The sequence below is a fragment of the Pipra filicauda genome, unplaced genomic scaffold, assembly GCF_003945595.2.
Source record: "Pipra filicauda isolate LSUMZ 115617 unplaced genomic scaffold, ASM394559v2 scaffold160_size1671714_pilon, whole genome shotgun sequence".
Taxonomy (NCBI): Eukaryota; Metazoa; Chordata; class Aves; order Passeriformes; family Pipridae; genus Pipra; species Pipra filicauda.
The window spans coordinates 287,383-301,580 of record NW_024104107.1 but is presented as its reverse complement, the minus strand read 5'-3'; the positions used below and the strand labels follow the sequence as shown (position 1 = coordinate 301,580).

The 14,198-nt window shown below is 37.5% G+C and overlaps 1 protein-coding gene across 3 annotated transcripts in view; it reads right to left on the bottom strand.

Moving 5' to 3' along the window:
* The window catches only part of TBL1X (transducin beta like 1 X-linked), a 198,715-nt gene that overhangs the window by 129,211 nt on the left and 55,306 nt on the right, over window positions 1-14,198 (bottom strand). For 2 of the 3 annotated variants that reach the window (XM_039379237.1, XM_027735258.2), the window contains exon 2: window positions 9,132-9,204. The exons of the other annotated variant lie outside the window; for it this stretch is intronic. The gene's annotated coding sequence lies outside the window, so the exon portion shown is untranslated. The remainder of the gene's footprint in view (window positions 1-9,131; window positions 9,205-14,198) is intronic. 3 annotated transcript variants of the gene reach the window in all.

Genomic DNA, 14,198 nt, shown 5'->3' with positions numbered 1-14,198 from the left:
AATGAGAGTGGGCCCAATTAAATATGATGCAAGGAACAAATAAGAAAAACAGTCTTTGGAAGCCTAACTTGTAACAGTTGTCTTGCATAGCTGTGCCTGTGTCTGTTCTTGGGATGTCACCTCAATGGCCCCTGCCCAAGGGCAAAATATTTTGTTTTAAAGATGCTTAACTAGTACTTGTTATATAGCGCAAGCTCACTCAACTGAGGAGACAGCTAAAGTCATTCAGGGCCCACCTTACATGTTCTGAAAAGGCAGATATAGATAGGCTTCCTGGCACCTTTCCATCCTACAATTTCCTACTGCTATTACACTGATGATTCAAATCTAATTTTAACAAGCAAGCAAGCTTTCTGCTGTCAGCAACCATTGTTCCAAGAGAAAAGGAAAATATTTTAAGTACAATTTCATGCCTTTCAACATCTGCATTTTTGTATTGCTTTTGTTCCTGGAGAGGGGCATGGAAAAGGAAAATAAGGGGAGCACTTCCCAAGATAAGGAGCTAAGATATCAGTGCTGTCACTTATCATTTCCTAAACAAGCCTAATTTCCCCAAACAATACATGGGTGGCAGAAGGGTATTATTCATTTAAGGACTAATGCTTTGAAAATCTAAAAAACTTGCTACAGTAACAAAGCAAGTTTCAAAAAAACATTCCTCTAAGAACAAATAAAAACAATGGGGTTTTATTTTCAAAATTACAAAAATATTTTCCACATCCTTTGGTAAAACTGAGTCCTACACAGCCACAATGTTTATTTTTTAAAATAACTAATTCTTTACAGCTAAGTTTCTGTGTAAATGTAACTTCACCGTGAGCTCAGGAAGAACCTAAAACTTTCCTTGATTGTATAGTCTCTCACAAAGAGGCAGCCACTCACCATGTTTCTAAGTGTTGGCCAAAGAGATCAGAAAAATGAAAATAGTTTGAATATTCTTTTACCTATTTTTCAGATGGCCTTCAAAAGCAAAGTCAACATAGAATAACAAGCTGAGTTCATTAGTTACACAGCAAAAGAAATCATTCTATATAATGTGCACTGGCAGTGAAAAGATATTCACTGAAAATAATTAGTTCTGAAGATTATTGTAAAGGGACATAAACTTGGTTTCAATAACTAAGAATAAGACAACAACGAGCATAGAAAAGTCTTCCTCACAAGGAAGACACAGCTCAGCTGTTCTGAGTTACAGCACAATTAGCTATGTGGCAAGTCCTGACATTTGTATCATATGATTTTAATAACTTATAATAGAGGATTAAATACATCTGCAGGTCTCCTAAATAAAACAAATGCTATACTGTGGTGCTGCAATGTGTAAGGTGTTTCCATTACCTAGAATTCATATCACAGAGGGTTATTTATACATTGGAACAGGAAATATTTAATGGCAGTTAACACCCTAAAAGGTACAGAAAATGTTACCTGTGTAATACACTGCTATACTGTTGTCTGAATGGCAGTAGTCAAAATATGGGGGATCAAATGTTGCAGTCCTCTTAGACAGACATTGTGGAACCTGCTCAAGGTATTTATTTTGACCCCTTTGTTCAAGTCACTGGCATTTGCACTCATTCCCATTCAGCAAGTTATTAATCTAAAAAAGCTAAGGAGTCGTTCATTTCTTCTTTTCTCCAAACTCCATTTGCTCTTCTATAAAATCAATGCCATAAATGAAATGTTGCATTTAGACCTGTTGTGATACTGCCAGTCAATTTTGCTGCAGATAAAGGTCAAGGAAAAATTTATTAAACACCAAAATAACATTTCTTTTCCAAACTCCCAACAGTACCAAGCATTCAAATAAACTCTCAACACCAGTCAATCCTTACTGGGTTCTTAAGTGAGCTGTGTGTTTTAAGAGCTAACCTTTGGAGCAGAACAAATTACTGTACTACTTCAGTTTCTTGCACAGTAACTACTGTGCTGCAACTGTCCTCCAGAAACCTATGACCATCATCTGAACTAAATAATCTGAGTGTATGAACGCCTGAACCTTAACTGAAGGCCTTAATAAGCATGAATTCAACAAGAAACACACAGGTTACCTGAGTGTCCTCAATAACAAAAGTTTTGAAACTCAAACATGCAATTCTTGCATTAAACATAACTTTGAAACAATGAAAGAAGTCTGTATTCTAGAAATTCATCTGAGCAGGATTTAAAAATTTCAGCTAATGGACAATTCCTTGTCTCAACTTCAACAGTTTTGCCAGCTTTAAAATAGCTGTGAATATTGGAGAAATAACAAACTTGGTTTCCTCTTTGAATTCTTCTATCTTTATCTTATTTCCAATGCATCTTTTTATTTCCATAGCATCCAAAGAAAAGAGCCTTCTCACATCATAAGTCTTCACATGTTTATTACTAGATGATGATCAACTCACAAGTTCAATTTCCTTTTAACAAAACACACTGGATTTTGTCAGTTTTCTACCAGAAAGATTAGCTCCTGCAGAACTCCCAAACTATCTCCCTAATAAATCCAAATTCTTTGAGCTTCTGGTAGGAGTACTGCTCCTCCACACTGCACCTCCATACTAGCCATTTATCATGCATTCCATATGGATAGTAAATACAGTTTTCATTTTTTACTATTGCAATCTTACATCAAAACATCTTATCACACTGAACAGGAGACCTATGTGCAAGCTGTACAATATGGCCACAATGCACCTTCAAGATACACAAATGACAACTTGTGAAGGAGCTTTAGATATTATGGGCTTGTACAGATCAAAACAAGAAGACATCACTTTGCTATTCCTCATCACTGTCTTTACAACTGAGTAGGGCAAACCTCTTGTAGATCTGAAGTAGGGAAATGGGAAAAAATGCTGATATTTAGTTCAGAAACAGCTCAACATAGCTTTTTGCAGTGACTACTGTATTAACTGCTGTATTAGCTTACAAATTCAGTCAGTATTTTAGGGACAGCACGCAGGACAGGCTTCTGCAAAAGTAGGCAAGTCCTTCAGCATGTGTAATTATCACACAGTATTACCAGAGCATCTGGCTTCAAAGCACAGGAGATACTGCATCCACTGCCTTCCTCATCACAGATGTGCACACAAACCAATAGGTTGGTTTGGACTGATGCTGAACATTGACTAGATAGATTAAAAGTTACAGAGACAAGAGGGACTTGGATTTAATGCAATAAAAGGAAACACAGAAATATAAATGGAAAGCAACAGAGATATTACCTGGGAAAATGCAAGATATAACAAGTTGGTTATGGAAAAATCAGTAATAGGGAAGGTAGAGAAGGAGAGGAGATAGTGCACTGAGACATAAATGAAGTAAGAGATATTATGGGCAGTCAAGCCATAGAGTAGAATTTAAAAAAGAAAAGCATCAGATATCATGCTAACAGCAAAAAACATATTCTCTATAATTTTAGGAGGAACTGGACTCCTAAATCTCTTGGTTAAATGAAGAGTAAATATATAACAAACTGAAATTTGAGTAAAGACTGAGAGATGGATTTTGTACAGGTGAAAAATGGTAAGGTGGGGCAAAGAGAAAGTGGGGTATTAGTTCACAAATATCTAAAGGAGGAATCTGCACAGCAGAAAAAGGAACACATTTTCTGCCAGTTATAGAAACTCAAGAAGGAGTACATGGAAAGCGAGGGGTTTTTTGATGGTTTGTTTTTGTTAGGTTTTTTACATGGGAAATATTGAGTGACTAGCAGGAAAGGCTTTTTGGAGGGGAACGACTGTTGGCCTGTAAAAAACCTGCCAAAGGGAATACTGCAAAGCTACTGCTGGGCAAAATAACAGAAAATGCACTGACAGGAACAGTCCTGTATAAGCAAGGAATATGCTGGATAATGTAAAAGACCATCTCCCAGTCTGCTTATCTGTACACCATGCATACAACTAAGATATATTACCTGAAAATTTGTGCTCCCTTTTTAATATAACACTAATGTACTTTATTACTGATTTTAACAGGCTTTAATAGGAGGAAGCATATATTCAATTATTTTATTACATGCTTTGAATATAAACGGTGAGCATCTGCACTCTAGTTTATTCCTTCCATCCTCGCACTCTCATAAAAAAAGCACTAGCACATTTTAGAATTCAGAGCAGCCCAACCTCTTTCTTGGCTGGTTTGCTGGGATCTATATATCCAATCTAATTATTTTGATTCCCATTTCCAACCCTATCAGTGGTGCAGTGGTGCAAGAAATCAAAATGCCAGTCTCCTGAATGTGTTAGAACCTAAAAGCTAACAGCTACTCATTTGCAGAGGCATCACTGCATGGCCCAAAGCCCCCGTCACCGTGCAATTTACGTTCAGTGTTCTGGATGTGACTCGAGAGGGGTTTCCCAGCGTACCAATACTGAGCATTTCATATCACATTTCAGATAGGCTACAGGTTGTTGCATCAGCTTATTTTGTCACAGCAAAACTAACAAAAAACCCCCAGCAACGCTTCAGTTCAATTTTTGTCTCTTTTTGAAGACTTAAGTCCTTCTTTGTTATTTTTCCCTTTGTTTTCTTAAAAGGGAAAAATAGGATCATACAAGCTAATATTCCCTTAAGTGATCAGAAGAGAAAGTCAGCAATAATCCTACCAAAACACCTAATACCCTCTCAAATCAGGGGGATCCCATGTTGCTCAGTAGCTGAATTCCCCTGTGGGTCTTTTCCTATATGCTTTCCCCCTCTTGAATTACAGTCTTACTTAGATTACTAACGCCTCAGCGCCACCAAAAATATTCCCATTCGTTTCCCCAGCTTTTACAAACATGATAACATGATTTGTGTTTAAATATAAGCGTCACCGTTTTACTTTTTATTATGAATATCATATGTTTGGCAAGCTGTCTGACCTTCCTTATGATGATGAATGCTGCAGCAAACAATTTGCTGTATCTTTAAAGAAATGGCCAATTCAATTACATTATGCCAGAAGCTTTCAAATCCCTCTCTGCCAAATGTCTTTGCTATATCCTGCCACAGACAGCCCATTTGTATTCCAGCACAGTAGGACACTTGTTTTGTTGAAGCACACAGTTCTAGTTAGGTACTATCAACAGAGCAGTATTTCAGTTCTGCAGCTCTATGCTCTTTCCCACCCCCTCAACCCTCGGTTATCAGGATTTTCAATTTTACTGACCAAACGTGTATGCATTACTAATTACGTGCATGAAATGCAGTAGTTATCGACTGCTACAACAAAATACATTAGTGACCAATTACAGGAGTTCTTGGCAGCAATGGTTATCATTTTAGTGGATTTAATCATTGCACTTAGAGTGAAGCTTGAGATTCCCTTTGAGATTACACCACTAATTGCTTCTGTTTTGCCAGTTACTGCATGAGTTGGTTTGCAAAAAGGATCACTAAAGATGCTTTCTAAATATGGGAAGCAGCAAACAGATGAAGTCTCCTGTAATGAGTGTCCCCCCCATAAAACCACAGTGTCAATTTATTCATACCGCAATGCCCATCTCCAATACATATCCCTCTTGTCACCCCCCCTTTCCTTCTCACTTCTTGTTATTTGGGCAGACAACAGCAATACAGCTGCACTGCTGTTCATGTGAATTGTGTGACACACTATCATTTATTTATATAGATAGTGACAATATTACACTGTGAAAATAAAAAAAAGTTTCCCCCCCTCTTCGGTGTTTGCAGAGAGGATACTACTTGTTATTATGACAGAATGTTTGAATGGTCTTAGACCTTAAAAAAAAAAAGGAAAAAACCCCAACCTAGGCAAAGTACATGATTTATCACATGCACAATACCACCATAATAGGCTTCCACTCTCCAGGAACCCCTAAAAACAAACACTCCCCCTCCAAAGGAATTTGTAACATATTGTTCTTTAAAAGCCCACATCTACCTCCAGATCGTCAGTAGTGATGAATTATCTGGTTTACAGCCCCATAAAGCAGAAGCGTCTATGTGTTTTAATGCTGAGGCCAACCACAGGACTTTGGTACCTTTCAAATGTAGTGATATACAACTTTCCAAACATCAATGAAAGGGTGTGACACTTGACTTCAGGCAAAACAGAGAGATATAATTTCGTCAACATTTTAGGTCTGATCAAAATAAGTAGTCTTTCAAAGGCAGAAAGCATGAGGGAGGGTTGCAACTACAGTTCTGTTAGCTGTCTGAGAATAAGCTATTTTAATAAATAAAATTGTTTAAATAAATTTGTTTGGCTCCTCTTCATTAAAAATTTCAGCTACTGAAGCTTTCCATTACTCAAACACCACTTTGTGAAGAACAAAGAAACCCTCTCAAAAATATAAAAAAAAACCCCAATAATCCTCAAAAATTTTTTTCATGAGATTAAAAAACCTACTATATTTATTTTAACATCAACTCTTTTAAGATTTCAGTAGATGCTAAGCTGATACAGCTTTAATTAGAAACTTAATTGATCTCTGTGAGAGAGATACTGTAGAGAGTTTTAAACCCCCAGAGATTTCCAGACTATGAACAGCAGAGCATATGACATCTTTAAAAGCTGTCAGAAACCATACACTGCGATTTACAATTAACTGCTAAAAGAAGCTGAAGAGCTTCATCCTACAGTATCAACAGGCTCCAGCAACAGTACCAGTTGGCTTCACTTCAGCCTCTAAATTCAGGATGGACTAATACCTACCAATCCCTGAAAAAGAGCACAATGCAGCACACAGAGGGCTACAGCACAGATATGTTTATCTTGCTTCAAACCCAGATACAGATTTGCACAAACCCGTTGATCTTTCCAGAACACCAGGCACAAGAACTGCTACGCACAGGATGCTCTCAAAACCAAGGCCAGTTCATTTTCATGCTTAATTGAGAAAATCTTGCCCCAAGGCACTCAATTTCAAGTCTGAATGAGAAAATCCGTAGGTGATGCAGTAACTACAGTAACTGGCAAAAAATAAACTGGATAAAACACCTAAATTAGAGATCAATCCTACATTCATAAAGGAACAGACTACACAATTCAATTGGATTATCCCCCTCTCTTAGTTCAGTAATTCCTGACTTCTGCTTTATTAAACAACAATTTTCAAGTAAAAAGTAACATAACACTGACATGATATCTTTGCCAATGCAGAAGTCACTACAGATCCTCAAACCCAGCAGATGACTGCCTTTCTTTTGTATGGCCAAGTTCCTGTCCCATGTACGCAAGCACAAAATCTAAACTATAATTTCAGAAACATTACCATTGCACCTGGAATTTCTAGTGCTGCCTTTCAAACAAGGAAACAGGAACAAAAGAGAAGAAAAATATTCCTTAAGAGAAAATATTCCCCAAATGAACAGCTGAGCTTATGAAGCACCCAAAATACAAAAGGTCAAAAAATACCTGCCTTTCATCACTGTCAAAAGCAATAGACTAAAATATGCAGAGTAGGACTGATAACACAGGAAATAAATGAAAACATTTGCTGCATGTTAGTATAGAAGTTAAAAGAAACAAGGCAAACCCCTCTCTCAAAGGTCCTGCTGGATTGAAAACAGAGCTGTTGAGCCAACTGTGATTTCAAAATATGCCATTATTATTTAAGAACACTGAACTTCTTTTCCTTAATAAACCTTACACGTAGTAGTTCGCTATTCCACAGACTAATTCCTAAAACCATACAAAATGGCTTTAGGAAGACAAGGAACTAGAATTTCAGTGAGAACTACTAATGCACAGGAAGGCAACCATTTACTTATAATAGAGTCTCAGGTATTATTTGTGATTCAGTACCTAATTTACAAATCAAAGAATGATAATGCTAAATGCTGCTATGGTGCATTTCTAAATGAATTTGAAGTCTTATGCATGTATAGCTCACAAAGCCTGGCATATTTTTAAGTTGTATATTTAACTCTCTTTAATATCAAAAGCAACGAGAGACCTTTTTGTCTACTATGCTACTGCAAAGATAAATACAGTAAATACTCTAGCAAAATGAAATATATTTTTTAGGCAGACATATCAATTTCTAAGTTTGTGCACTCCGTACAAGAATATAATTACTGTATTATTAAACCACAGCACATTTGGAATAAACAGCATTGGTAACAAGTTTAGACCAGATTAAATTGAGAGACTCTCGACTGGTAAGTATTGTTTGTAAAATTTAATGCAGATACCAGTAAGGATATTCAACTTACTGAAGCTTTCCAAAACCAAAGATAATTCTTTTAGTGTGATAAATGCCAGCAGGAAGAAAGGCTCCAGCTCTAGCAATTGTTTCAGAAAACTCAATTAACTTGTCCATTTTTAAAAATACGTTACCAGTAGAAAGAAGTTTCATGCCATACAATATTTATCTACTCATTAATATTACATGTATGCCATATATGAATACGTATGACTAAATAAATACATTAAATAATAAGTAATACATCAAAGTACCTTTTTGACATGTAAAATTATTTTTTGTAAACAGAATAATCATTGGATTGCCAGGAAAGAAAGCTAGGTGGATAACTGGAAAATATTTTTTCTGTCGTTTCAGAAAATTGCGTAGGCTGAGTTTGGAACTGGGGTCCTTCAGATCCCTAGGAATGTCTGCCATGTGCCATGTCCAACTGATGAAGAAAAGTTGTCTCTGTCCTATTTTAGTGGGAGCAAACTCAACCCAGGTAATAGTTTCTGTCTCAAAAAAACAAACCATGGAATAAGCATTCGCCCTTTGCAAGACAACTGTATTAGGCTACCACAAGGTCACTCTCAGCCTTCACTCTCTGATGACCTCATACCTAACCTGGCCCATTCCTAGGACTTCGATTCTGCTGAAGTGCCTTACTATTGATTACAAACCACTAAGATCAAGTTTAACCTTAAACTCAGGAATTAGTCTGAAGATAAAAAACTAAAAAGGTGAACCACCAAAATACCAAGAAATCCTGCTTATAATCTGTGTTTCACTTTATGGAGGCTTTAAGGGCAAGAATAAAAGGAAAACCTACTGCAAAGCACTACAGGTTCTATACAACATTCCCTCCCTGTAGCTAGTCCTAGTTCTTCCAGTCTCTATCAATTCAAAAGCCAAAGTATTGTCTCAAATTACAGATTAGGTATGGAGATGCTGAAGAACATTTAGCAGTTCTAAAGCTTTTTAAAGCTGATTTTCAGCTAAGCATTCACTTACTCAGGTGCAAGAACAGTCAAGCTCCCCAGTTTCCCCCAGATTTTCCCTTCAGGCCAGTTTTATCCTTAGGTACCTGTGTACAGTAAAAAACAAAGAAAAAATTAATTTGCATAACTTCTTATTAGTTCATCTCTTGATTATATCAACTTTTATGGCCCCAATTTAAAAATTCAGATATCCAGCTTTTCTAACAGGATTATTCCCCATCAATTTGCTTAACCAGAAGCAAACTCAAAGCTTTTTTCTCCCATGTAAAAATACTGGGTTTTATTTGACCAGTTCTATATATATATTTTTTTAGACTCAGCACGACCTTAAATGAAATGTAAATTCAACCCAGTAGAAGGTGGGATTGCATGATTTAAGTATATTTCATCACTTGTTTTTATGAGTACAAACAGACAGCACACAGTTAAGCCTTTGTCAGCCACAGATTTAAGCTACCTCAAAAATGTTAACACGTGACAGGAAAATCCTACATACTCAATTAACACTTTAAAACTCGAAAGAAGGTTCGTGTACAGGTGTACTGTCACTTAGCTAAGTAGGAGCTTAAAAAATAAAGTTATTCTACTTTCTCCTGGCAGTAGTATGAATTAAAGAAACATTTTAAAAATGTGCTATTTGACCATATGGAATCAATTTTTGCAGACATATGGAGCTCCAATTAAACAAGTGTGGTTTTGCTGACACAAAAGTCCACCTGCATGTATTCAAATCTTCCAGAATTAGACCATCTAATTTAGAGCACTCCATCTAACAATAACAGAGTAGAAAAGCAATGCATTTGATATGACACAACCACTGAAACTAGTCTCTTTAAGTAGTAATTGCAGCCTTACTTTTGACCATAGTCAGAATATAATAAGATAAGGTGGAATTAGTTCCCCTAAAATACAGCTGTAATTACATCAGATTAAAAGAAAACTATTTTTCATCTTTTCCATCATGCAAGAATATATAATTGGAAAATTAAGCAAGGTACAATCTTTCAAAGAAGATATTACCAGAAGTCAAGGGAAATTAAAAAACTGACTGTAACCATGCTTCCTAGTTTTTATGTTTTCTTTGCACATTGTGCATTCGGATTTTCCCAGGAAAAATGTATGGAAAGCATGCCATTTAAAGAAACAGAAGTCATCAAGCTATATACAAACATCAACATTCTCAACAACCCTAAAATCTTAATATAGGACAGGTGTCCAATGAGGTGGAAACTAACACATTTTTAAGGTAAGCACTTCAGAAGTTCTTTTTTTGGTTTTAATTTTTTTTAAGATTTGGAGTTAATTGGGTCCCCTTGTTCAAATCTCGTCTGACTGGCTTTTTACTAGGTGATGATGTGAATTTTTTTTTTTACAGGACCTGATTCAGTGAATACAGTAGCTAGAAGAGAGTACTGGAAATCTACACACTGACTGCACTACACGTGGTCACAGCACAGCTCTGTATGTTACCTGCCCCGGGTCAATCTGTGCTGTTCCAGAACAGCACTCTGAGCACAGAAATGCCAGCTTCCAGACAGAGCTCCTCTCTAGTGCTGTCAGGGTAACAACAGATTGCATTACAGCCCCCTGCAAGGTAGGTTATATGATCCCCATAGACAAGATTGAAACTTCTGAATCAGAAGCATTACAAACTTCAGTGTTCAACCAGATTCCTAAAGTTCATTTATCAGACTACTTAGCCTCAAACTAATTTCCTGGGGAAGTTGTACTCATCTGGTTGCCTATTAAGGTGACGCACATCTTTCCTGGTTTGTTGTGCACTGCTCCTGCCTTCTACAACAAATAAAAGCAAGTTTTCAAAGACCTGTCTACTTTGCTGCAGTCTTCATACACCTCTGTTCCACTTAAAAAGACCATGCAAATCTGCAATCATATAATTTAAAACTATATCATAATGCATACGTCCAAGGAAGCCCAGTTAACATATTTTAGAAAATCTTAATTCTTCACCATCCCAGCTTTGCAGCACTTGTTCTTTGTAACTCTTAACAACTTTACTCAAGGCAACTTTCCGAGCTTGGTTTAACTTCCAGCTTTTTTAAAACAGTAACTATTGAAAAGGAGAAGCTCCACCTTGTTCAATGCAGACACTTAAGTCTCCCTCAAAACTCTCTCATCCAAGTTCTATCACTGCCAATCCTGTGGACATGTGCCACCACTCCCATCACACTCTTTGTCATCACGCTCAGTTTCCTAGTTGTGATCCCTCTGCCCCTCTGCCTCTTTTCAGCAACTGCTTCATTCTCATCAACTTCATTATACAATATATTGCTCCTTCCCCACAACCAGAATCCCATTTCCCATTAGCTTCCAGCTCTCCTATACTAGCTTTCCTTTTAATCTCAACATCTTCTCTCAGTTTTCTGAGATCTTCACAGATCTGTTAGCTCTTCCGCACTGCTTTTCACCTCCCAATGTTTTTCCCACTGCTTTACTCTCCCACTCACTTCTCATGCTTGCCTCTTGCCCTAGCAGTTTTCAGATTTCTTCTCAACAACCAACTCCATATCTTTTCCTGGTTCCTACACAGTCTGTGATTAGCGTGCCATAGCCATTTGTGCTGAACTCACTTCCAAGGATGGGTGTTAAAGAGATCTGTACAAGGGCTAATGAGCAGGAACACTTAATGTCAGGATCCCAAAAGAACTGGGGCAGAAGAGAAGCTAAACCAGCAGTGCTGTCTGAGCAGACAAAGAATTTCAGGCACTTAAATCCCTCACTACAGACACCTACATATTTAGATGTCAATGCAGCTGTAATGAAGGCTTTTTGAACTGTAGGCACTTCAGTTTTGATGGTAGATTAACACCATTCAGCCTTTTAAAATTAAAAAAAGTAAAATCATTCTATCATTCTACAAAGGATCCAAATAAAGTTACTTAGAGTCTAAATCTCAATCTAAACTCAATCTACATTTCAGTTAACAAGGTGTTCCTTACACTTCTTCAAACCGTTCTTTCTGAAGACAAAACAGTCCTTGATTCAGTCAAATATATTAGGTACTGTGGGGGAGGGAGGAATGGGTTTTAATTAAGAACAGAGTTCTCTTGGCACTGCTTACCAAGGATAAGTGTTCTTATTTTTACTGTACTGGAAGAAAGTAGATTATAGCATACCTTCACATATTTCTCCCAAAAAGAACGAACTAACCAAAAACATCTCCCTATCCTGTCTCAAACACCCCTGTCATTTGTGTGAGGGGGCTAAGAAGGTTAAGGCTGAATTTAAGATGATTTTATACAATCATAGAATCATAGAATACCAGGTTGAAAGGGTCCTCAAGGATCATCTGGTTCAACCTTCCATGGCAAAAGCACCATCTAGGCAAGCTGGCCCAGCATCCTCTTCAGCCAAATCTTTAAAGTGTCCAGTGCTGGGCAATCCACCACTTCCCTGGGGAGGTAATTCCAATTGCTGATTGTTCTGAACGTGAAAAAGTTTTCTCTTGTGTCCAATTGGAATCTCCCCAGGAGTAACCTGCACCCCTCACCTTTTCCATGGGACTCCTTGTAAAAAGGGAGTCTCCATCATCTTTGTAGACACCCTTCAAGTACCGGAACATGGTCATAAGGTGTCCCCATAGCCTTCTTTTCTCAAGGCTGAACGAGCCCAGTTCTCTCAGCCTTTCCTCACATGACAGGCTTCCCAGTCCTTTGATCATCTTTGTGACCCTTCTCTGGACCCTCTCCAGCACATCTTTTTTGCATAGCAGGGACCAAAGCTGAACACACCATTCTAGGTGTGGCCTGGCAAGCACCGAGTAGAGTGGAATAAGGACTTCTTTATCTCTGCTGGTGATTCTCTTATTGATGCAGCCCAGCATCCTGTTCGCTTTCCTTGCCACAGCAGCACACTGTTCACTCATATTGAGCTTACTGTCCACCAGAACACCCATGTCCCTTTCCACAGAGCTGCTCCCCAGGTGGATAGATACCAGCCTGTGCTGCAATCCTGGATTATGGATAAATCTCTCCTATGCTGCTACTGTATTGCTGCTACTGTGTCCATTTAGTAACAGCATAATTTACTCAATGAGTACAGATGAATGATCCCGTGATAGAAGCTGTCTGCTAGAGAGGAATTTCTATTACATCTTGATTCTTGCAATATTGAAACTAAAAAGAAAAAATAACTCTCTGATTTAACTGAAAAAGGTCAATAAAATACTTTTTATATTAAAATAACGAATTATCAAAAATATTTAGGTACACTACAAGGATTCAACCTTTCAACAACCTTTTTGTGTGGCCGACATAAAAGTTAAGTATAAATGCAGTATTATTAATGAACACAGTATTTACAAATAAATCACTCATTCCTCTGCTGAGCCACACTGTGTTAAGTACATTTTAATGCTGCAGGTGGGATCTAATTATCTTTATTTGATCCCAAATGCAACAGGGAAATAGAAATGTTTGAAATACTTGGATCTTGCTGATAAGTAATCAAAATGGAAAGGTATGTGCCAGGATAATGTAAGATGGTATTTATTCTTATTTCTTCTGAAGAGGTTCAGTCACAAGAATATACTTAATTCTGTACAATTGCTTGTTCTTCCACTTCGTACACTGCCTTGCTGGTGTCCAAGGCAGAAGCAGATTCAGTTATCCTGGCTCCCATCCCCAGCATGGCCTGATCCTCCAAATCCACTATTGTCACATCCCATGTAGGAAGGAGGACTGTCAATATGAATCATGCCCTTGGAACTAGGCTTCAGGACACAACTCATGCAATGACTGCAACTCATACACAAGCCAATCATCACAGGTGATCGGAGGCATTTCTCAAAAGCTGGCATTCTGAGTCTCCTATTAATCAGTATATTCACATGTTTGCTACTTAGGGTAACAAGAAATTAGTAACATAACTATTAGTAGTAGATTGATCCTGAATTAAAAAAAAACCACGAAACCCCAAAAAACCACAAAACCCATACACATACAACCCCTCCCCCCCAAAAATACAACAACAAAAAAAACCCTTAAAAAAAATGTCAGTATTTGCCTCCACTCACTTTAGAAAAACTTTCTGCTTTGTTTATTTTCTCTTCCTGCCCACA